At 39.5% G+C, this 24,720-nt stretch overlaps 1 protein-coding gene and 1 long non-coding RNA gene across 3 annotated transcripts in view; one reads left to right on the top strand and one right to left on the bottom strand.

Annotated features, from left to right (window-relative positions):
- The window catches only part of RPTOR (regulatory associated protein of MTOR complex 1), a 328,366-nt gene that overhangs the window by 37,381 nt on the left and 266,265 nt on the right, over positions 1 to 24,720 (top strand). The gene's annotated exons all lie outside the window — the stretch shown is intronic.
- LOC309335142 overlaps positions 12,855 to 24,720 on the bottom strand; it is a 30,378-nt gene continuing 18,512 nt past the window's right edge. The window contains exon 3 of the long non-coding RNA XR_014153390.1: positions 12,855 to 12,991. This is a non-coding gene — a long non-coding RNA (uncharacterized lncRNA). The remainder of the gene's footprint in view (positions 12,992 to 24,720) is intronic.

Here is a 24,720-nt window from a genome sequence, read left to right as displayed (position 1 = left end):
CTAATGGGGCCTCCTGCTGCTGCCGCGCTGCTGGAGCACAATTTCTGTTCCCATCTTGAAGCAAAGTTCTTAACCCGAGGTACTATTTCTGGGTTAGCAGAGTCTGTAACCTGAAGTGTATGTAACCCGAGGTACCACTGTATTGTGACCACATATTGGGGATGGAAGATGTGAGCAGACTTCACATGCTCTGTCTATATCATTTTTCTGGCTTTGGTACATTTTGGAGATTCTTGATACATTGGTGACTTAAATTCAAAATATTTAGGTTACTTAATTCTGAATCCTGCAGACTGAGCTCATTGATTTTAAATGTACATGCATGGGTTCAAACTACTCTCACCATGCTGGTGTGCGTGTCTGTTGTGTGTGAGTGAACGTCCTGGTGAAAGTACCTGCAAGCTTGGAGCAAAAACTCCTTTGCACAGTTAAGACGACACAATAGTTTCTGTATATGGAATGTGTGCTGTGCTTTATCACGCATAGTGGTGGTTCAGGTACAAGGCTACAGTAGCTATGAGAACTGATGTACACAATGGTCCCAAGGACCCTCAATCCTTTGATCACCCTTGTAACCTGAGTTCCATCTGGGGCCGCCCCTGTTGGGCATAAAACTGGAGTATGTCTTTGGCTCTTTTCTTTTCTCTCCTTTGTGTGTGCCAGTTCATGACTTCTTGGTTTGAGGAGCCATGAAAGTATGGTTTGTCTGAGCCATGAAAGTATGGTTTGTAACCCATGACCAAATGGGATTAAACTGTTAAATATAGTTTGCTCAAATCAGGAAAATGAATAGGGCATCTCCATGTGTCAGGAAGGCTAAAGGATTGTGTGAGAGGTAGGTTCAATCCAGGCTTGTGAATATAATGCCAAACTATGGTTTGATATTGCTTCTGAACCCTTGGCTTAGGTTTAAAGCCATTTTACTGTTGAACCTAATTTCGTGTGCATATTCTAGAGGTTTCCACATGCTTTGTGTGTTTTTCTGGGAGTTGCATAAGATTTGGTAGACTATTTTTCTTTTAAAAATCTTTATGAAATAAATGTAATAATAAAAAGGGGGGAAATCTTATCTGTAATCTCACAAACCTTTCAAACTCCAAGGCTCTTTTTTATTCCTCCATTTTTCACCTTCAGTATTCTGATCAGTAACTGTGTTTTGGATTTCACATGCATTGTTGATTGTCAAGAGAACTCTTGTGTTTCTATTCTGTTGAACTTACAGTATTATTGTCACATGTGCAAATACAGATAGCAATCTTCTCTGCCTGAAATCTTGATCACTGGACAGCTGTAGGGTATGCTCCAGAATTTTGAAAATCTTAGTATTCTTTTCCTTTCCCAAGCGGGGAGCTCGGATGAGAACTAGCTTGTCCTGGCTATAGCAATACCTTTAGGTAAATTTATTCCTAGTCATTCTACTTTCAAGTGAAATTGGTTACACAGAGACAGGTGGCTGTTTCATCATTAATTTATTTGTTCCCGTATAATTTATAAAATCAATAAGGATAATAAATTGCCACAGCAAACATTTTCTTTGGTAACATGAGCTCAGAGTAGAGAGAGGCAGCATCTCTTTCTGAGCAGTTCAGAATAAAATCTTTGTTGAAGCTGATTAGTTATCAGAACAGATTTAAATATGGATTTAATATCCTTGTGATGGTATGAATATTAAAGCGTGGGATGTGAATTGCTTCAGAAGCGTGCTAAAGTCGGGAGAGAGAGCTACGGGCATTAGCTTTGCATATAACTTGGCTTCTCTAGTTGAAAAGGATCTTGTGTAGCAGGGTTGACAGTACTTTGACCACAGCCTGGTGAGGAATGAGGGCTCTCTTTGACCATGCATTGACTTCAGAGAATCTCAACACAACAGGGATGAACACCTTGTCCTTACCATGCCCTTTCTAGCCTAGATTTGGGAAGGAAAGTAGGAACTTGTTTACATAGTTTTCCCAGACTATGAGTGTTTGAGGACTGGGACATTCGCAGGGAAACCAAAATGCTTGTTTACAAAGCTATTGTACTACCAGCCTTACTGTATGCTTGTGAAACATGGACCACTTATACAGTGGTAGCTTGGGTTAAGAACTTAATTCATTCCGGAGGCCCATTCTTAACTTGAAACTGTTCTTAACCTGAGGTACCACTTTAGCTAATGGAGCCTCCCACCGCCGCCGCACGATTTCTGTTCTCATCCTGAAGCAAAGTTCTTAAACCGAGGTATTATTTCTGGGTTAGCGGAGTCTGTAACCTGAGGCATCTGTAACCTGAAGCATCTGTAACCTGAGGTACCACTGTAAATACCATCTACAACTCCTCAAAAGATTCCATCAACGGTGTCTCCAAAAATTTTTACACATCACTTGGGAAGACAGGCGAACTAATACCAGTGTACTGGAAGAAGCAAAGATCACCAGCGTTGAAGCAATGATTCTTCAACATCAGCTTCGTTGGACTGGTCATGTTGTGCGGATGCCTGATTATCATCTTCCAAAGCAGCTACGCTATTCCGAACTTAAAAATGGAAAGTGTAATGTTGGTGGTCAACAAAAGAGGTTTAAAGACTGTCTCAAGGCAAATCTTTAAAAATGTAGTATAAACACCCACAATTGGGAAACACTTGCCTGCTAGCAGTACAATTGGAGAACAGCTTTACCAAAGGTGTTATATGGGCTTTGAAGACACTCGAACTCAGGACACAAGACAGAAACGTGCTAAGAAGAAGCTCCTACCTGTAAAGCAATGTCCCCACTGTGGAAGGACATGTGGATCCAGAATTGGCCTCCACAGTCACTTATGGACTCATTGTTAAAACCGTGTTTATGGAAAACAGTCTTACTCAGCTACGAGTGATTGCCGAAGAGGAAGAAGTAACTCAGTGTGTTGTTGCTAGTAAGACTACACCACTCCTGCTTGAGGAAGGGTCACAGTTGCTGGGGAGCACAAATTTTGGGTAACTTCCAAGGGTAAATTTGCATGTGTCGTGTTCTGAGCCCTCTCAGTGGCTGCTGTCTTGTTACTGTAATTAAATCTTCATATTAAGGAGATCCTGAGCAAAGAACCACTCTGTATCAGAACTTAGGAGAGAACATTATTGGGATAACTAAGGAATCTGCAAATTAAATTTGCATTATATTGGCATGATTATGTACATTTGCTTGTTTCTTTTCTGCTGCTGATTTAGAATTAGATCCTGTGTTTAGGGAGCAGTGACTTATGCTTCCATTGGCACCTAAATCAGTTTCTAGCAGTTTTAAATTTAAATAATTACAGGATTGGCATCTGGGGCCAACCACCTGATTGTTTATTAAGAATAATTATGTCCTGCCTTTCCAACAGAATGCTGCTCAAGACAGCTAACAATAAAAACAAGCTCATCAAAATACAAGCTGAAATGTAAATAAAAGCATGAAAAATAACCTTAAAAATAAGCACCAAGAAAATAAACAGCGCAAGTCCAAGTTGTACCACAGCAAGACTCTATGACTATCTATAGCATGCTTCCTAAAATCTTTGCTGTCTCCTCTGTGTCTGCCTTCCATTTGTGGATGTAAATACAGTAGTGACACCAGATGATTTTTCCAAGATATTTATCAGTTGTCCTGCCAACAGAAAGAAAATGGAACAAAGGAGATTAATCTTTCCGGGGTGTGAAGTTAATAAATGTTGTATTAAAAAGTCAGCATAAAGGCATAGCAGCATTTTTCTGATATTCTGCTGACCAAGTATGCATTTTGTTAGAATAAAACCCAAAATCTAAAGAAGCTACAGGAAATTTAGTGTGTTTATTGACAAAATGTGTTGATGCAAAATCAACAAGCTGAACTAATATGTTTTCTTTTGAAGAGATTAAAAATGGGCTGCCCTATAAGTGAAATCTTCAACTGTATCAAACAGTTCACCTATTTTGATACCCAAAAGTACAGTGGTACCTCGGGTTAAGAACTTAATTCATTCTGGAGGTCTGTTCTTAACCTGAAACTGTTCTTAACCTGAAGTACCACTTTAGCTAATGGGGCCTTCCACTGCTGCCATGCCACTGCCGCACGATTTCTGTTCTCATCCTGAAGCAAAGTTCTTAACCCGAAGCACTATTTCTGGGTTAGCGGAGTTTGTAATCTGAAGCGTAGTAATCTGAAGCATCTGTAACCCAAGGTACCACTGTAGTTCCTTTAGGGAGGACAAAAATATTCCCCCATTAGTTGCTATTTTAGCAGCATTTTATTTTAAACCAGGTCAGTCAACTCCTGCAAATAATAGTTTGTGGGATCATGTGGTGAGGATATAGGAGGCGCCATACATTCAGGTTTGCCTACATGGTAGTGACACAAGGTCAATTGAGAGCAAGAGCAATGCTTCTTGAATCAGCATCGCATTCCCTTTTGTCCCCCTTCGTAGCAACCCACCACCCCCAATCACAGGTTGGATGCCTTTTGCTGCTACTGAAATGTTTTGCAAAAGGTACCCTGTTTTAGTTAAGTCCTAGTTAATTCTTCATACTGGCATTTCCTTCTTTCAGCATGATAACTTGTTTACTGCAATTGTTTTGAAATTGTTCAGTTATGGCTCAGTTTTGGATTCTTGAATTTTTTTAGGGTTCTTTTTTATTTATCTGTATTTTAAACACAAGAACTAACTACTCTTCACAGTTGTTATCGTTTTCTGATAGCCTCCCCCCCCCCCAGAAATAAAGTAGGAAATAAAAGAACAAGATGCGCCACTATATTATTAGTTTCTGTTTTAATGAATTTGGAAAGTTGCTGGAGGCTGCAGTCTCATACATAATTCCCTGGAAGTGCACCCCACTGAACTCGGTGGGGCATACTTTTGAGTAGACATGTGTGAGATTGTGTTATAGTGATAAAAAAAGAAACCAGAACTGAATAAGCCACTAGGTTAAAAACAAGCAAACCAGTGACTGTGAATTCAAGGGGATATTCGGTTTAAATACAAACTTGATTGCATAACCATGTATCAGTGATATACTTTTTTGCATAAGAAGATAAACCATAATAAAATGTTGGTTTCTTCAGTTTTGAAACACACTTGTTGGGAGAATGGAAGTACTGAAGATAAAAGGAAAGGGTTGATACCTTCTCACTTCCACTCAAATTATTTCTGTCCAGATACAGCAGACCTGGCAATTTCTGCTGGCATATTTGGACAAATATATAGCTAGGAAACGTGATTTCTGTAAATATCTTTGTTGTAAGATTGTTGATTTCCTTAGTGGTAACATCTACGAGAGCATGAAAGGCCACAATGGTTTTTATGAGTAAAATTGCAATGATACCACATTACTGAACATACTGATGAGTCATGCAGTTTCTCGTATCCATGCTACGTGCCATTCCAGAGCCCTTCTCTTTTCAGCAGTAACAAGAATAATGAATCCCGTGGAACACAGCCTATTGGCTGGCTGACATGAGGCTTTAACACAGCATGTGGAACCTAAGGTATAGTAAAACCTCAGGGCACAACGAAAACAAACGAGTCTCTCTGCTGTTTAATGACAGAGCCCATGGAATTGGGGGAAGAGGGTGGGTTGGGGAGGGGAGTTGGCTTCGGGTAGCAGCAGGTACTCTGCGTGTGGGCAGACCTCATGCTGCCTTGTATAGTTTGTACAAAACATGAGGCAATTACCGAGCTCAGATGTTTTGTGTGCAAGATACTTGGTTCGTAGCGGTAAATCACTGCCCTTTGAAACATTGCAAAGCTGAACACGTACTACTTGATTGCATTCAGCCAGCTTTTGAGTTTTTCCTGCAGTAATAAAGAGAGGTTGCTGGGCTATCTGCAATAAAACAATAGGAGAATGATTGAATCTCCTAGACCTTTGCTGTAAATACTAATAGACCTACTTTGGTTGTGATTCCCCCCACCCCCACCGCCCCCAGACACTTGCTTAAATGGTCAATAAGGCTGAAGAGAACCACATGCCAGGGCACTGAAATAACCAGCCTAGGGACAGAGCTTAGAAATAGTTTATCATGAATGCATGACAAGTATTGATTATTGGAAAATTGCTACTGAGTGTATGAGCTTCGTTGGAATAATTATCCAATAAGATGTGGAGTAATGAGGCTTCAGCGTTTAATGCAATCTTGCTTATAGGATTTGTTCAGTAAACACATTAGTTGAAATATCTTCTTGGGTAAGTGCAAAGATTTTAGGAAGTAATTTTGGAGGGAATCTGAGAAACAATGTTGACAGTTTCCAAAACCAACTCTGCTCCATGCTTGAATTGTATGCCTCTTTAGTTTGTAACTACTTACACGTTTTCTAAAAATTAAATATTTTTTCATGTTGCACAGCTATATAAATTATTGTGCTGCAAGGGTGAAAAACGCTTCAACCTGTTTCATCTGCAGAATCATGCAGTTAAGTAAGCCATTTCATGCAAGGCTCAAATTATTATTGTTTATTGGGAAGCAGATATAGAGGCTTACAAAGTTCAAACAAATTAGAGTTCTGCAATCAAGCGTGAGAAATATTTCAGTGCGACACAACACACAAATATGAGAGACTATTAAGGAATACTAGTTGCCACAAAGGGGCACTAATATCTGATAATCTTGGTTGAGAAGTTGTATACAGTGGTACCTTGGTTCTGAAACTTAATCTGTTCCGAAAGTCCGTTCCAAAACCAAAGCGTTCCAAAACCAAGGTGTACTTTCCCATAGAAAGTAATGCAAAACGGATTAATCCATTCCAGACTTTTAAAAACAACCCCTAAAACAGCAAATTAACATGAATTTTACTATCTAACGAGACTATTGATCCATAAAATGAAAGCAATAATCAATGTACTGTACTATAAAATAAATAAGACAGTATTGTAGATGATAAAAATTAAAATTACTTTTTTTTCTTACCTGCACTGATGATAGTCATTGTTTGGATGGGGGGCTTTTGCCCATTTCCACAGTCACACAATCAATCAATCAATCAATCAATCAATCATAAAACAAAGAACAACTCACAGTCACAAAAACGGAAAAGCCACACAAACAAAAATGCAAAAAATAGCAAAAACAAAAGACCAAACATAACTCCAAATATCACCTCAGAACACTGCAATCGGAAATGGAAGGCTTTGATTACAATGGGGGGGGGGCGCAAATTAGCAGTGCAACAGTGAAAACGGAAGGAAGAAGGCTTTGATTACAATGGGGGAACACAAATTAGCAGCGCAACAGTGAAAACGGAAGCTCAGGAGCACGTTCAGCTTCCGAAGCAAAGTTTGCAAACCGGACACTGACTTCTGGGTTTGCAGCGTTCGAGTTCCAAGTTGTTCCGGAACTAAGCTGTACGAAAACCGAGGTACCACTGTATCCTCATTCCTGTGCAAAAGCCTTTAGAATTGGGAAATGTACAAATAGGCTGAAGTCTGTTCCTCAGAACTAGCTACTTTTATGTCTGAGCAATGGAAATGCAATTGTAAGTAAAGGCCTAAAGCTACCATCAAAGAAGCCCACGTATTACTGGACTGTGCTTGACCTTACTATATTTTGAGAGGTCTCTTTGTTTTGGTATTTCACATGGCTCACTGTATTTACCTGAAATTTTTGTTTGATCTAAAGAACACTGAAAGGTCATAGGGACATAATTTTAAATAAGGTAGAGAGGACCCATGTGGCTTCAGGGTATTAATTGTGGTAGAGAGCACAGCTTACTTTTTTCATTAGCAGTATGACATCTAGAGGTCAAGCAAAGTGCTGAAGTGTTTTATGAAACTACTTTTGGTATTGCACTGTTTTTGTGTTCAGGTATGTTTAATATGGAGGATTATGCAGCTCTGTCTACAGAAGATTGATTTGAGGAACAATTTGCAAGAGGAGGAAGCTAGTCTAGTTTAAACTTAATGGGAGTAAATTACTATCGAAAGAGAAGATTGCCAAAGATAAAATAATAATAATAGGAAGTAGATTGGTTTTAATTTGTGAAAACTTTCAATGTCCATTTAACAATTTTCTCATAAGAGTCAACAAAATTATTAGCAAACAAGGTTGAAGAGGAATCATCTTTTGGTTATATGAAATCATCAGTCAGGACTGACAGATTCAAAGCAGGTGGATCAATGAGATGACAATACAGTATTTTTCTAGCTATGCTGTACAATATAATATTAATTTAAGCCAGGATGCAGCTCCAGCTCCTATTTGAATGGGGCTCAGCCTTGTAAATGTATGGTAGTAACTAATGAAGCCCCATGTTTAAGAGGCATCGCTTGTTTTTAGGCCAGCTAAAAGCAGGTATGTATGGTTGTACTTGAGCATGAACATAAAATATAGAATTGTATATTTGGGGGTTGTACTTGAGCACTAACATAAAATATAGAATTGTCTTGAGCATTCAGTGGAGTCTAAGAGCACATACCCCTGGTTCAATCCTAGCCATCTTCAGGTAGAACTGGGAAAGAAGCCTGACTGTAACTCCCGAGTACCAATGTCATTCTGTGTAGACAATACAGACAAAGATGGAACCAGTAGTCTTAATATAAGGCAGTTTCCTGTCTTCCCTGACATCCATTTTGACGCCTTTATCCAAGATTACAATATATTGTAGTACAATATATTCTACTAGATTGTAATTGTAGCATTACAATATATTTTACATTTTGTCTCTCTCCGTCTTCTTTGAAATGAGTGCAGAGGTTGCTCAGGGGTTCACACTTTGAATAATTTTGTTCTACATATACGTAGTTTTTTTTTGCTCTGATCTCAGCCTTCGAGTTAGGTATCTGATTGCATTGTGTTTTATGTCTTTCCAGTCTCCCTTAAAAGTGGATGGATAGATTGAGGTGTAGCACGTCCTTGAAATGCAGAATATTGTACACACACCAATTTACATTTCAGCATTTCTGTGTTATTTGAGATAAACTGTTTCAACATCTTCTGCATTTTAGAAGCCAGGGCTTCCATGTGGACTCTAGTCCTATTATTTCTTTCATAGAAATAAACCACTAGTCCACAGAGTCTGTTGATGGAGCTTTATTTTTGGCTTTTGCCAGTTTCGGTGAAGTCCATTCCAAGTCTGCCTTGTTCCTATAATAAATATTTTTTGGATGCAGTCATAATCCATTAGCATCTGTTGTATATATTTGCTGCTTGTTTCACTGGACTGTGGATTGTATTCATTGACCAGATGATGAACATAGCAGTCCACTACAGCAAGGCAAAGATTCATGTGCATTATATATAAATGCTTCTATGTTTGCAGCCTTCTGGTAGTAGTCTTTTAAATCCTGTATACTTGGAAGTTCCATTGAAGTGGGGCCTACTCTTAGATAAAATTTTGGTTTACCCAGTTTGCTTTTTGGGTAAATTGATACAAATTTTGTGTATTCACTGTTGCCTCATTAATGTGGGGAAATAGACTCTTGCTCTTGTCCCTCTAAATGCTAGAATAACCAAATGTCAGAAATAATGAATAAAATAACATATCTTAATTTTAATAGATTAAGCTCTTTTTTGCATCAACATATTTTTGTCAGTGCTGTTGTAAATTGTCTGTACACAGCAGTTTGGTTACGTTTTCTGAAAACCATTATGTGTCTGAGGAATTGAGACACTGATTTATCTGAGGAATTGGGAACTTGCTGATTTATTTCCCGTATTGCAACAGTGTAATCGTTTACAAAAGTGTGAAAACAATTCTTGCTCTCGTATGCCCCTCCATCTGTAAACAGTCTAGTGCAATAAGAGAGGATGCTTTAGAAGGCATATATGGGTCAGCTGAGTCTCTTTTTCATGAAAGGTACTCCTGGAGCAATGGAATCACATGGGAAATGAAGCACAGGAGCTGCTTGGTACAGTTGTGCTTTTACATGCCAGTGTTTCATTTCCAGTATTCTGGCTTTAGAGAACACCAGCATTTTCTCTGCAGCCAGTTGGAATTGAGTTAGAGCGCCTTGTTCCAAAAAACGTTAGCTCCTCCTTCCATATTTTGGCAGTTTTAGCATGGAACCGTCAACAAAAGCTTCCCTGCTTTAGATCTTTCCCAGGGTAATTGACAGGGAGCCAAATATCATCCCTGACTCGAGTTGTAATGGTTACTTCCTGGCTTTCTTTTCCCCTGGACTCTGAGCTTTCACCTAGTTCGTGTTGTTTATGTATTTGTGACAAACTGCAAATGAGGTCGTGTAGCCAAAGGCAAAATTGTAGGCTGGATGGCACACAGTTTACATAATTCAGAATCTGGTGTGAAGTACTTTGCAGCATATGCTCATTAAATTTGTATGAAATTAGTACCCCCCCCCCACTTTTGGTTGATGATTTCACCCACCTCCAATTTCATTTTAACTCCTCATTATCCAGAATATTTTAACTGAATGATTCTGTATAAATTCACTAATAGCAGGACTGGCCCACCCATGAGGCAAGGTGAGGCGACTGTCTCAGGTGGCAGGTTCCAAAATGTCTTGGGCCAGCCCTGACTAATAGGTTTAAATATCTAAAATATCTAAAATATCTCTCTTTAGCAATCTCCCTTCCTTGTTCCTACCTGACTTGCCTTTGAATGACACTGCGGATGTTCTCACTGATCTAACTCTGATCCTAGAACATTCCCAATTCTCCCTAGTTTGATTGTTTTTATTTTATAAGAGTATTTTTAGGATACTTCTTAGGGCATAGCCATTACAAAGACTACAGTGATGGCAGTATGTCTTTCTGAATATAGGTCAGGTTAATTTTCCACATTCTGGTATTTGCCATTACTAGACCGATTCAGTTCTCCACCCCAGAATCTGTAGCGAGATCCTGGGAAGTGCTTCATACAAAAGGTTGTTCTGATGTCTTGAAGCATGTGGAGCAAGATGATAAAGATTACTGTGACCATTCTTTACATCCTTGGTGCCCTGTGGCAACAGTTGAAAAGCTGTACCGCTCCAGAATTTTCCCAAAGAACTTTTGAATTTGATTCCAATGGTGGTAGTTAACCCAAGCACTGACCAGGAAGGTAATTCTCAGGTCTGCATTGGGGACAAGGTGTTGTTAATCTAGCATGTGAACGAATGGTGCGCAGTAGACCACAGGATTGTGCTGAAGACCTATGTATTAATGTAAATGATGAATGGCTGGGCAGCTTTTCTTTTGGAGACACTATAGGGATTTTGTCCTTCTTTTAATAAACTGAAACTGTATTCAGAAGTTGAATTTCCCTCTGGCAATGGAAAAAGTTTGAGACCTATTTATTACAAAGATTATCTAGCAGCTCCAAGAGCAAAGATTTAAAAATATCCTTAGTTTGTGATTTTATAACTAGGCTTGGAAAATGCGCCAGCTTCTTGTTTGTCAGGGCTGACAGTGTGTGTATGTGTGAGTGGGTGGGTGACTAAATTAAGTGAACAGAACTTTTGTTTTTTTGAAATTCACTCCTTGTTTTTGGTTCAGCAGTTTCTAGAGTTCTTCATTTGTTTCTTTAGAACCAGAAAATATTATGGGGCATTTCATTATTTTATTGCTAATTGTTATAATGCTGTTGAGCAATCAGATTCCCTTTTTGTTAAGGTGGCCTGAACAATTTTTACAATTAAGCAGCAGCAGTAAAGTTTTGTGTGGCTCATAATAATATTGGTTAGTTACTTGTCTTTTATTTGCTAGCTTTTAAAGCATCGAAATAGCTGCTATTGGTGGTTATGGGCATTTAGAATGGCAAAAAAGCAGGGGCTCCTAAAAATCTGTGCAAGATCTTATCAATAATAAAGGAGGGTTAGGCTTTTAAAAAATACTTGGCACTACGGAAGTGGGCTTTGAGATTGATGTTTCCTTGTTGAAGACAATTCAAAGCTGAACACACAACTATTCTACTAAGTATTCGTCTTCTTCTTTGGCAATCACTCATAGCCGAGGAAGATTGTCTTCCGCAAACACGGTTTTAACAATGAGTCCATAAGTGACTGTGGAGGCCAATTCTGGATCCACACTTCCTTCCACAGTTGGGACATTATAGCTTGCATTTTGGACCACCACCATCTTACTTGTATACTACCTTTCTCTGGTAAACCATGCTTAAGGTGACTCACAACATCACAATGGTTGCATAATTCAAGAGGGGTGCAAGACACAACAACATTTAATTAGTCATGGTAGGCTAATGAAAACACCTACTTCAGTGTGTCTGGCTGTTAACCAGAAGGTTTGTGGTTCACATCATCTACCCAAGAATGGTTGTGGTGTGAGCAGGATTCTTGCATTGCAGGGGATTGGACTTGACGATGCTCAGGGTCCCATCTCTACAATTTATATTAATAAATAAACAACAAAGTTAAACAATTCATAATGTGGTACAACAATAAAAATGCAAAACCATAATCCAGATAGTAACAAAAATAATGCATCTCTAAAACGAAATCTTAACCCCTGGTAGTCTTCCTGCTGTCACTTCAGACACACACGCTCGTAAATCTTTAAAATTGTTAAATCATCTGAATGTGTGGCTTGACCTATTTTCAGATATAGGTTTCATCCTGCCACTGCAAAGTATGTAGAAAGGGAACTGACTGTCCACAGCCGAAAAGCCAATCCCATCTGTGCCTTTGTTTGTTCTATGGTATGGTACTGGCTACTTTTAAGTGGTAGACTTCATATCCTGGATTTTGGAGGAGGATGACTAAAAGTAAGTGTTTCAGAATAAATAATTTTGATTAGAATTTTAAAAAAGGGTTGCATCCAATAGTGTTTGAAAGTATTTTGATCCAGAGAAGACTTGCAGTAGTGGAACTGGGCTCCCTAATAGGGTCATATATCTTGGGGTGTGGGTGTGTAAAATGGCCTTAGAAAGGATAGCCTGCTATCACATCTTGTCACTCATAGTGGCATTTGTGGCCCCAATTTGAATAATAATAATACCAATTTGAACAATAACAGTTTCATTATGTCCATCTGGCAGGGTTGCCCCAGCCAGTTAAATAGTTCATGGAATCTTTGGTGATTCCTGTTGTGTCAGCAAGCCTTTTTTTAAAAAAATTGCCAGTTAGAGCAGTTACTACCTGTAAAACAATATGGGAAAATTTATTAAAATAAGGTCCTTGGATCACTGTGTAACACTGCACATTTGTATTTGAACATGCATTTTTGTGAATATTGTTTTTTAAATTGCACAATGCAGAAATTGGTTGGAATGAAATTAGAAATGATCACATGCAAAATTGAAGTGGACTAGAAATAGGCAGATTAACCTAGTGGTGAACTCGGCAGTCAGTGACTTATGTGTTTGGAGGTAGGATGCACTGGACATCAGTTTTTGGGGAGAGGGGAACAACAGTGTAAAAAGAGCGACTGCCTTAATGCCCTGGGGCTTCCCAGAAGCTGGTTGTTCTTAAGTTCTTTATTGGTACATTGAAATAGTGCCAAGTACCTGGCTAAAAACATAAATGTGTTTCCAGCACCAATAGCAGGACAGTGCCAGGTGGCTTTCTTTGGCAAAATGTTCCCTAACTGCAGAACAATAACATGAAATTACTGGCTCAGCACCTCGGCAGATCTTTTAATATGAGCCATGCATACTAACGACAGGCCTTTACAGCTGTTTAATTTTTTACTTTTTCATTAGCCAGTCACTTTAATGATTGTCTGTATTGTTTTAATGGTGTTTTATGCCATAATGTTGTACACCACCCTGATATTTAATGGTATGGCAGTATGGGAATGCATTTATAAATAAAACTGAGTAGAATGACAAAAATTAGTTTGCAGCTACAGTAAATGGAGCATTTGTGCAGTCTATGAACATAATCCAAAATCTTTGCCCATGCAGCCCACAGGCACTACAGAACTACATCTGCTTAAGGAAAAGCAGGTTTATGTTTTGCTGACTATGTACATACAGGGATACAAAGCACGATCACCCGATGCCTAAAGCTCAATTTTATCTACACTTATTTGGAAGTAAAAAGAGACGCAGGTGGCGCTGTGGGTTAAACCACAGAGCCTAGGACTTGCCGATCAGAAGGTTGGCGGTTTGAATCCCTGCGACGGGGTGAGCTCCCATTGCTTGGTCCCTGCTCCTGCCAACCTAGCAGTTTGAAAGCGCTTCAAAGTGCAAGTAGATAAATAGGTACCGCTCCGGTGGGAAGGTAACAGCGTTTCTGTGTGCTGCTCTGGTTCTCCAGAAGCGGCTTAGTCATGCTGGCCACATGACCCAGAAGCTGCATGCCGGCTCCCTTGGCCAATAAAGCGAGATGAGCGCCGCAACCCCAGAGTCGTCCGCAACTGGACCTGATGGTCAGGGGTCCCTTTACTATTTGGAAGTAAGGCCCACTGAAGAAAATTAGGCTTAATTTTTATTAAACATTCATAGGATTGTTTCCTGAACTTTCTGAAAGAAAGAGCCCAGAGACTAGCACATTTTCACATAGGATGCTATCTTATATATCACCAACATCTAGAGTGCCCATATGGATGGTATTGCACTATTGATCTTTACCTTTAAAATAGCATTTTTTTCTGCAATCTATTCAGTTCTTAAAATAAAAACAATTATCACTCTGCTAACTAAACACCATGAGCATGATATCTCATTGAGAAACAGTTCAGTAACTACAAATTCAGTAAGAAACCCACCATTATAAATAGATGACTTACTGTGTCATAATGTTTTATCTCAGAATGCAGATATTTCCCCCATGGTTCTTTTTTTGTTTGTTTGTTTTTTAAAGAAAAAATGCCTTTAAGATAATGTGATGCTCTTGCTCAGTTGCAAGAAACGTGTAGGCTTGAACATGCCTTATATGAAATTCAGTCTTCATTTTCATAGAATCATAGAATCATAGAGTTGGAAGAGACCACAAGGGCCATCGAGTCCAACCCCCTGCCAAGCAGGAAACACCATCAGAGCACTCCTGACATATGGTTGTCAAGCCTCTGCTTAAAGACCTCCAAAGAAGGAGACTCCACCACACTCCTTGGCAGCAAATTCCACTGTCGAACAGCTCTTACTGTCAGGAAGTTCTTCCTAATGTTTAGGTGGAATCTTTTTTCTTGTAGTTTGGAACCATTGCTCCGTGTCCGCTTCTCTGGAGCAGCAGAAAACAACCTTTCTCCCTCCTCTATGTGACATCCTTTTATATATTTGAACATGGCTATCATATCACACCTTAACCTCCTCTTCTCCAGGCTAAACATGCCCAGCTCCCTTAGCCGTTCCTCATAAGGCATCGTTTCCAGGCCTTTGACCATTTTGGTTGCCCTCCTCTGGACACGTTCCAGTTTGTCAGTGTCCTTCTTGAACTGTGGTGCCCAGAACTGGACACAGTACTCCAGGTGAGGTCTGACCAGAGCAGAATACAGTGGCACTATTACTTCCCTTGATCTAGATGCAATACTCCTATTGATGCAGCCCAGAATTGCATTGGCTTTTTTAGCTGCCGCGTCACACTGTTGGCTCATGTCAAGTTTGTGGTCAACCAAGACTCCTAGATCCTTTTCACATGTACTGCTCTCAAGCCAGGTGTCACCCATCTTGTATTTGTGCCTCTCATTTTTTTTGCCCAAGTGCAATACTTTACATTTCTCCCTATTAAAAGTCATCTTGTTTGTTTTGGCCCAGTTCTCTAATCTGTCAAGGTCGTTTTGAAGTGTGATCCTGTCCTCTGGGGTGTTAGCCACGCCTCCCAGTTTGGTGTCATCTGCAAATTTGATCAGGATGCCCTTGAGTCCATCATCCAAGTCGTTGATAAAGATGTTGAATAAGACCGGGCCCAAGACAGAACCCTGTGGCACCCCACTAGTCACTCTTCTCCAGGATGAAGAGGAACCATTGATGAGCACCCTTTGGGTTCGGTCAGTCAGCCAGTTACAAATCCACTGAGTGGTAGCATAGTCAAGACCACATTTTACCAGCTTCTTTACAAGAATATCATGGGGCACCTTGTCAAATGCCTTGCTGAAATCAAGGTAGGCTACATCCACTGCGTTCCCTTCATCTACCAGGCTTGTAATTCTGTCAAAAAACGAGATCAGGTTAGTCTGACACGACTTATTTTTCAGAAATCCATGCTGACTATTGGTGATCACAGTATTCCTTTCTAGGTGCTCACAGACTGTTTGCTTAATGATCTGCTCCAGAATCTTCCCTGGTATTGATGTCAGACTGACTGGGCGGTAATTATTTGGGTCCTCTCAGGTCATTATTTAAAAAGGAATTAAGATAGTTGATAGCATGCCTCAGTTGAATTTAAAGTAGATTTGAATTAAAAGGTGATACTCAACCAAGTCATACTTACAGTTAAATCCATTGAAATTAATGGACTCAAGTTATTTAAGTCCATTATTTCAGTGGGTCTACTCTATGGCTAAAGTTGATAGTCATGTACCTTGATCACCTCCTAACCATCTCCCAGCAGTGCCAGATTTCAGCAACTGCATTGGATCAAGGGTGTGTGTGGTGTTGATCAGGGTTTTTCTCTCCAATATCTTTCAAGCTACTGTTGCCTCCTCTTCCCAACACTCCCTAGGAGTGTATCTTGGGTCCAAGAGGAAGGCAAAGGCACTCACAGTTCGAGAATAGCATATTTTCCCATGGCGGGGAGTCACAAGTTGATTTGAGGCTATATGTCCTTGCATCTTCAGTTTCTCCTCATTCCTGTGTGGGAATTGCATGTAGAAAATCATGTCTTCACTTGCATTGTTGGGATTTATAGTCCTAGTCCAGTTCCTATCAGGAAAAGGAGCAATTAGAGGCATGTGCATGCATCCTTAGTATTGGGTCCTGCCATTGGACTCTTTAATATCCCATCTGCAGTCTCACACACTCATGCATAGCAGAATCCTGTTATATGTGAAATGTTGGTCAGTATGGGAGATCCTAAAATGGTACTCTTATTCGAATAATTTATTGTTACTCAAGTACAGCAATAATATTAAATTTATTAATGGTAGCTAGAATGTTCATTGCTAAATAATAGGAAATCAGCAAAATTCCCAATTCAACAGAATGGCTGCAAAATGTCAGGAGTATAGCTATTATAGTTACAATTGCACATTTTATTCAGCTGCATGAGGGGATCATCAAATGAAAGTATGTTGGCATTTAATTGGTCCTTGTTTATTAATAACTTGAATAGGAAATACTCCATTAATTACTTGAGCAATTTTTTTTTTACATTTTAGTGCTTGATGGTTGTATAATTCTGATCATCATGAATAGAACATCTGAGGTTTGAGCACGCAGTTGCAGTTTTTTGAAACTACTTGTAATGTGTCTTTTAAGTACTTGCACCAAAGAATTTCAGTTCTTCATAGTACTTCAAAAAAAGTAAACGGTGTGCTTGGTTTCTACCTGTTGTTGAAATTGCCAAAGAAAAAATTGAATCAGGCTACTGAACAATAGTGCAAACAGAACACTGACTAATATATTAACATAATAATTTTCTTCAAGTGACAGTTCTTTATAAACTTGGCATTTTAATTATTTTAGGCTATCTTTAATCTTTATATGCATTCCTATCATCAATTATTAGGCCCATTTTACCAACTGTAATTTTTCATAACTAAATGGATAAAAACCCATCAGGATTGATGGCCTAGGTTGTACCATTCCCATTCTGCACACACATTTACCACCTCTCTGTCTTTACCTCTCCACTCCCATGCACTACCCTGCCATTCATCACTGAATCAGTTTCCACATACTCTGCCAGGGGCCCAGGCCTTCTTTCCCAAACGTTTGCTTGACCCTCAAACTGAACATGAGGCCCTGAAAAGGTGGCACCTAAGAGGTTTCATTTGATATGGGACACTAAATTTAGTACCAGATCAGGGTGTGTGTGGCAGGTTAGGAGTGGCATCAAACAGCTTCCTGCACTGAGCTATGTGGATGACGTGGCAAGAGAGAGAGAAGAGGAGAGAAAGGTGTGCTGCAGCACATGCTCAGTAGCTCATCCATCCTAAAAAGAGCAATTTTGCCCTCTGTTATGCTTGGCTTATTAGAAGAGGTGGTCATAGAAAGCCCAACTTCCTTGTCCTCCCAGGAAGAGGAAGACAAGCTTTCCTGAGCTTGCAAGGAGGGCTAGGAGGCAACAGCTGTCTCCCATTGTTGCTCACCATCAGCTGGTAGGATGGGGTAGAATTCTTTTTTTTTTATAATAATTTTTATTCAGTTTTTAAAACACATAATTAAAAAACAAACACATCACAAAATACAAACAAACATAAACAAATCAAACATAAATAAATTCATAATCTTATTTTCTTATAACTTCTTTCAATCGACTTCCCCTTACCTCCCTTTCGCTGCATCCTTATTTTAATTTTTTTTAGCAACCCTTTAGTCAATTTATCCATTTAGTTCCCTTCATTAAATTCCCATAAATTTGTTAATTACAGCTGTAGTTCTCTGCTTCTTACCCCTTGACATCTTAACACTCCTCAATTTTACAACAGTTTTTAAGATATATTTTAAATTTCTTCCAGTCTTCTTCCACTGCCTCTTTCCCCTGGTCACGAATTCTGCCGGTCATCTCTGCCAGTCCCATGTAGTCAATCACCTTTGTCTGCCATTCTTCAAGAGTGGGTAGTTCTTGCATCTTCCAATACTTTGCCAGAAGAATTCTTGCTGCAGTAGTAGCATACATAAAGAAAGTCCTATCCTTCTTTGGCACCAATTGGCCAACCATGCCCAGGAGAAAAGCCTCTGGTTTCTTAGTAAATGTCCATTTAAGGACTTTCTTAATTTCATTATAGATCATTTCCCAGAATGCTTTCACCCTCGGGCAGGTCCACCATAGGTGATAAAAGGTACCTTCATTCTCATTACATTTCCAGCATTTATTGTTGGGCAAATGGTAAATTTTTGCAAGCTTGACTGGGGTCATGTACCACCTGTAGATCATTTTCATTATATTTTCTTTTAAGGCATTACATGCCGTAAACTTAACACCAGTGGTCCACAACTGTTCCCAGTCAGCAAACATAATGTCATGACCAATATCCTGTGCCCATTTGATCATAGCTGATTTCACCGTTTCCTCCTGTGTATTCCATTTAAGCAGCAAATTATACATTCTTGACAGATTCTTAGTATTGGGTTCTAACAGTTCCGTTTCTAACTTTGACCTCTCCTTCTGAAATCCTATTTTCCTGTCCTCTTTAAAAGTCTCATTTATCTGATAATAATGCAGCCAATCTCGAACTTTGGACTTTAGTTTTTCGTAACTCTGAAGCTTTACCCTTTCACCTTCATATTCTAAGATTTCACAATATTTTGGCCATTTAGAATCCATATTAAGTTTTTTCACCCCCTTTGCTTCCATTGGTGACAGCCACCTGGGAGTTTTAGTTTCCAGTAGATCTTTGTATCTGCTCCAAACATTATATAATGCTTTTCTAACAGTATGATTTTTAAAACCTTTGTACGGATGGGTTAGAATTCTTATAGACATTACAACCAATAGGACATGAAAGCAGTAGCTTTCTGCTGTTGTTGTTATCCAGCAATTAATATTGAGAGGTACGCTGCCTCTGATTGTGGAGGCAGCATATATCCATCATGTCATTTATGCCCAGCGGGGCTTGGACCAATAAGAAATTACAGTACTTGGTGAGAGCAATAGACTGTAGAACCTGGCTGCCTCTTGTTGTGCAAACCGCTTGTGCTTTGCTTAGATAGAAGAACACATTCGGACAATCCATTGTGGTTTGCTCAGGCAGTCCAGAGGCTAGGGCGGAGTGCTTGACCCTGATGTTTATTCCCAGCTTTACAAAACCATGGTTTATGAAACATTGAACGATCATCCAAATCAGACCATTATGGCTGGCTCATTGCTACAATAATTAGCACACTTGAAGAATGCATCCAGAAGCCTATTCATATTAGGCTAACGTTCTAATGCATTTAGAAAAATGTAAGTGCAAAAAATGGTAGCCAATCACTATGGTTTGTATTCAACTAAGTTCTACTCATGTTGTGTGGATGCCTGAGTATCATTTTCCAAAGCAACTACTGTATTCTGAACTTAAAAATGATAAGCATAATGCTGGTGGTCAACAAAAGAGGTTCAAAGACTCTCTCAGGGCAAATCTAAAAAAATGTAGTATAAACTCTGACAACTGGGAAACACTGGCCTGCGAGCACTCCAATTGGAGAACAGCCTTTACCAAAGGTTTCATGGGTTCTGAAGATGCTCAAAGGTTTCATGGGTTCTGAAGATGCCTTTACCAAAGGTTTCATGGGTTCTGAAGATGCTCAAAGGTTTCATGGGTTCTGAAGATGCTCAATGGAGAAACGCGCTAAGAGGAAGGCACATTTTTGCAAACCCTCACCATGATCAACTCCCACACAGAAACCTATGTCCCCACTGTGGATCCAGAATTGGCCTCCACAGTCACTTACGGACTCACGTTTAAAACTGTGTTTATGGAAGACAGTCTTACTTGACTACGAATGATCGCCAAAAAAGAAGAAGACTCAGAGTAGACCCGTTGCATTTAATGGGCCTAAGTTAGTCATGCCCATTAGCTTCAAGGGGTCTACTCTGTCTATGACTAGCATTGAATAGCAGATATAGCCTGCCATGTTGTGTACCCCTAAGCTATATCTGCTATTCAATGCTAGTCATAGACAGAGTAGACCCCTTGAAGCTAATGGGCATGACTAATATCCAATATCCTGTGACAACATGTTTTGCTTTTAGGTTTTTGTTCTTAATGTGGTCATGTGCCTTGGTATGGTAGTACCATGGGAGTAGAGGAAAGCAGTGCAGACTGCCCTCTGTGGAAAAAATTGTAGATCCAGCACTGGGAAAATTGCAAACCCTACTGGCACTTTCCACTATTACTATCTGTGCAGCGAAAAAAAGTTATATATCATGTTTGTGGTTTTTTTTAACATTAGAGTGTTTTCTTTGTTTTGGGAAGCTACCTTCAGTAGCGTTCGAGTCTGAAATCATTTGCAGATTAATTGGTGCAACTAATCAGTTAGTTCATTCATCATAGGTTTTAAATGTGGATTTTTAATTGGATTTTAATTGATGAAGTTCAGTGCTGATAGCAGTTTCATAAACAATGTGTGTACATCCCTGAAGTCAGGCAATGTGTTTGAGATGGCTTTCCAAAGAATAAATTATTTGTCTGTGTTATTTAATCAAGAGAAATTGTTATAGTAATTAAATATCCCCAAAATATAGCCTGTGTTGAGATGAGAGAATACATTTTGGTTAATATTATGGCAAGAAATTTTGGCAAACTTTAAAAAAAAAACAATGATTGCAAGTGCTACCACAATCTTAAAGAGGCAGTGTAGGAATAATTTACAAATCTCCAGTGTACCTTTAAATGTGTGGTGTGCTCAAGAAGCTTTATCTCATTCCCCCCACCCACCCTCAGTCTTGTGACAAATATTCTATTGACTTTATTAATGGAAATCTGAGGCTAGGAAATGTTGACTGAGTTCCAGCAGTACATACCACGGAGCTCCCAATATGGATAGACATTGGTATTCTCTTCTATGAGCCCAAGATGCTCTTTGTATCCCCGTGGTCAACCTGAGCATTTCCATCAACATAGTAGCTATTTTATGTGTGTCGTTTGGATTGTACTATACTGTATATGCCATTTGGCAAAGGTTCTCTAGGTATTTGACTACAGATTTCTTAGGATGAAGTAAAACACTGTTTTAAGTGCTGCTTGCTTCAGATGTTTAAAATTTTCATGCTTAAAAATATTTAGCTATATGCACAAACCCCACTGGTCTGACTTCTGTATAATTCCCTTACATAGAAAGGTGTAGTAAAATGCAGTGTATGAAGCTTGAATGACTTTAGATAAGGAAAGGTGTTCTGACCTAATGAGTTGCTGAAAGATTTGAAGCGCTCAGCAAGCAAGACATTGCAGTGCCCTGCTTCACAGTTCATTACTGTGTTACTCATGTGGGAAAATGATGGAACTTCCCATGCTGAATGAGTGGAAATGAACAAAAGCAGCAGGTGACTATTGCAAATGATGCTCCAAAGATGACTCTGCAAAGAGAGAGGTTTGAATCTGGGAGACTCTAGCCTTTGGACTCAGCTATACAGCTGCAAATAAAACGTTTTAAGTGTGTTGTAAAGTGCATTATACAAATGTGACACTAGATGGCAACGATGAGCTATGGCAAATTCAATAGATTTTTCAAAACGTTTTTACAAAAAGCATTTTCACATTTTTTATATGTGTCTGGATTCCAGCTTCCTATCTGCAGAAGGTGAAAGAGAATAGAAACAGTAGTACTGAAAGTCTCAACTGTGCTCTGAATGAAACCTTCTCTGCACATGAGAAAAGGCCAAGCATATCAGACATTATTATTTGTATAGCAATATTATGCCCTGTTGAGGGGAGAGGATTCTGTGTTATTTTAAAAAACACACACAACATTATGCTGGAGTCTTGTATAACTGATGTTTTGGTATTCCTTATCTCTTATGGCATATCAAAGAGAGAGTGGCTAAAAACAATTGTAACGTATGTCCTTTTAATTTAAAATTACTCTGTTTGTACCATGCTCAGCACTAGCATCTGCACTGCATAAACATTTGCTGTAGAAAGCGGGAGAGGTAAGTTAGATTCCTGTCTTTGGGATCTAAGCACATTAAAATCTATGGCATTCCATCTTCCTCTCTGGTAGCACCAAGCTAGGAGCTCTGAAGGTCGTTTGTGTTCTTACAGCAACTATAGCAGCAGCAATGTTCCCAATTAGTTTTAAACTCATTCTATAAAAGGACCTCGATGCCATCATCTTAAATCTGTCAAGCCCTTACAAGATCTTTAAATATTCTTGCATTTAACATACTATTCAGATGATGTAGTTTTTGCTACTTTTGTGTGGCCATGTTAAAAGATTTACAGTCTTAACTTAATACTGAGAAATTGAAAGTAACATTTCAGCAGAACCAGATTAGTTCAGTCCCTTTTGGAGCACATTCATTCATGACAACCTGGTTTTAGTAAGCATGACTGGAAGGAGGCCGTGTTAAGAACTAGAGGGACAGAGGATTGAAATTTGCTACTTCAGAATAAAGTTGTTTGAAGCCTGCACAGATTATTGAAGCAAGACTGCACATGTCTACATGTGCTTACTCCCAGGTACATGAGTATGGATCGCAGTCTTAATAAGCTTGCATTCTGGAACAGTTCCAGAAAGGGCTAAATGAACAGAACATTTCTATGTGGGTATGTTCTGTTCAGCTTGATCTTATATAGATTTGAATAGCTAAGTAATTCCCCTTTGCTTTTGCTGTTTGTTAACAAAAGATATACAAGGAATATAAGAACTGATTCATCTGGAAAGAGTGGCAGGAGCAATTATTTGGTCTGTTACCCATCTCTTCTCTCTCCCCCCCCCCCAATCTCAAATGCATTAGTAACATACAGTGTTTTATTACAGAGATTGAATGCCTAGGAGTAAAGAAAGGAACCGAGAGATGACCAAGAGCTGCTTAAGAGCTACTTCAAACAGTACTAGTTTTCTTAATGGAATGTCCTTCTGTGTAGGAAACAATGTGCAGCTAAGGTCGTAACATGATCATAGAATCATAGAATTGGAAGGGACCCTGACAATGCAGGAATCTCAACTAAGACATACATGACAGATGGCCTTACAACTTCTGCTTAAAAACCTGCAATAAAGGAGAGTCCACGACCTTCCAAGGGAGTCTGTTCTGCTATCAAACATCTCATGCTGTCAGAAAGTTATTCCTGATGTTTAGTCAGAATCTCCTTTCTTGTAACTTGAATCCATTTGTTCTGGTCCTTCCCTCTGGAGCAGGAGAAAACAAGCTTGCTCCACCTTCCTGAAGATGGCTTTTTAAACATTTGGAAATACAGTGGTACCTCGGGTTACAAACACTTTGGGTTACAGACTCTGCCAACCTGGAACTAGTACCTCAGGTTAAGAACTTTGCTCCAGGATGAGAACAGAAATCGCTCGCTGGCGGCGCGGTGGCAGCGGGAGGCCCCATTAGCTAAAGTGGTAACTCGGGTTAAGAACGGACCTCCGGAATGAATTAAGTTCTTAACCCGAGGTACCACTGTACATGCTAAAAAACAAATTTCCTTGTGTAAAGAGATTAGGAAACACAGCTGATTCTATGCCTCAGTAAATCATTGTGTGATTGCAAATGTGCATGATTTGCTGCAGATAACTATCCTGAAAAACCATATCTTATTGTTCCTTCTCAACTCATAATATGCATGTAAATGTTGTTTGTGATGCTTATGTCGCTGTTTGTTTCCAAGTGCTTTCCATGTAAGAGTTTAGTCATGTTTGAAGCAGAGCCAGAGAAGCATGCCTGTACAAATCCATATTACAAAATCCATATTACAAAATCCATATTATAATAATCACTTGACTAAAAAGAATGGGTAAATGCTATACAGTAAAAGAAATCGAGCTGGCAGGACTCTGAAGTGTGTGTGGCAGAGGCTAGGGAACAGGAGAGTGACCCAGGAGAGGGTACCAGTGATTTATGGGGTTAGATGCTGCCTGCAAGGCAGGAGCTAGGGGACAAGGGAGACTCAGGGCAGTCTTGAGACGGAGGTAGGTGTGCCAGATGTGATGGAAGAAGAAGAGGCTGTTCAGCTGACAGACAGGCCAGTAGATTCCCCACCTTCTCCTGCCCCATTGTCTCCTGGAACCAGGAAGTCTCAGGTTATGGGGCACAACCCATCGGGGAGGGTATATAAGCTAGCAGGGAGGTGGAGTTTCCCTGTTGATGCAACTGCTCTGCGGGGCCTAGACATGTGGACA

The sequence above is a fragment of the Podarcis erhardii genome (assembly GCF_964252035.2).
Source record: "Podarcis erhardii genome assembly, chromosome: 2".
In the NCBI taxonomy this organism is placed as follows: domain Eukaryota; kingdom Metazoa; phylum Chordata; class Lepidosauria; order Squamata; family Lacertidae; genus Podarcis; species Podarcis erhardii.
The sequence above is the reverse complement of the archived record's forward strand: the minus strand, read 5'-3'. Positions and strand labels throughout refer to the sequence as shown.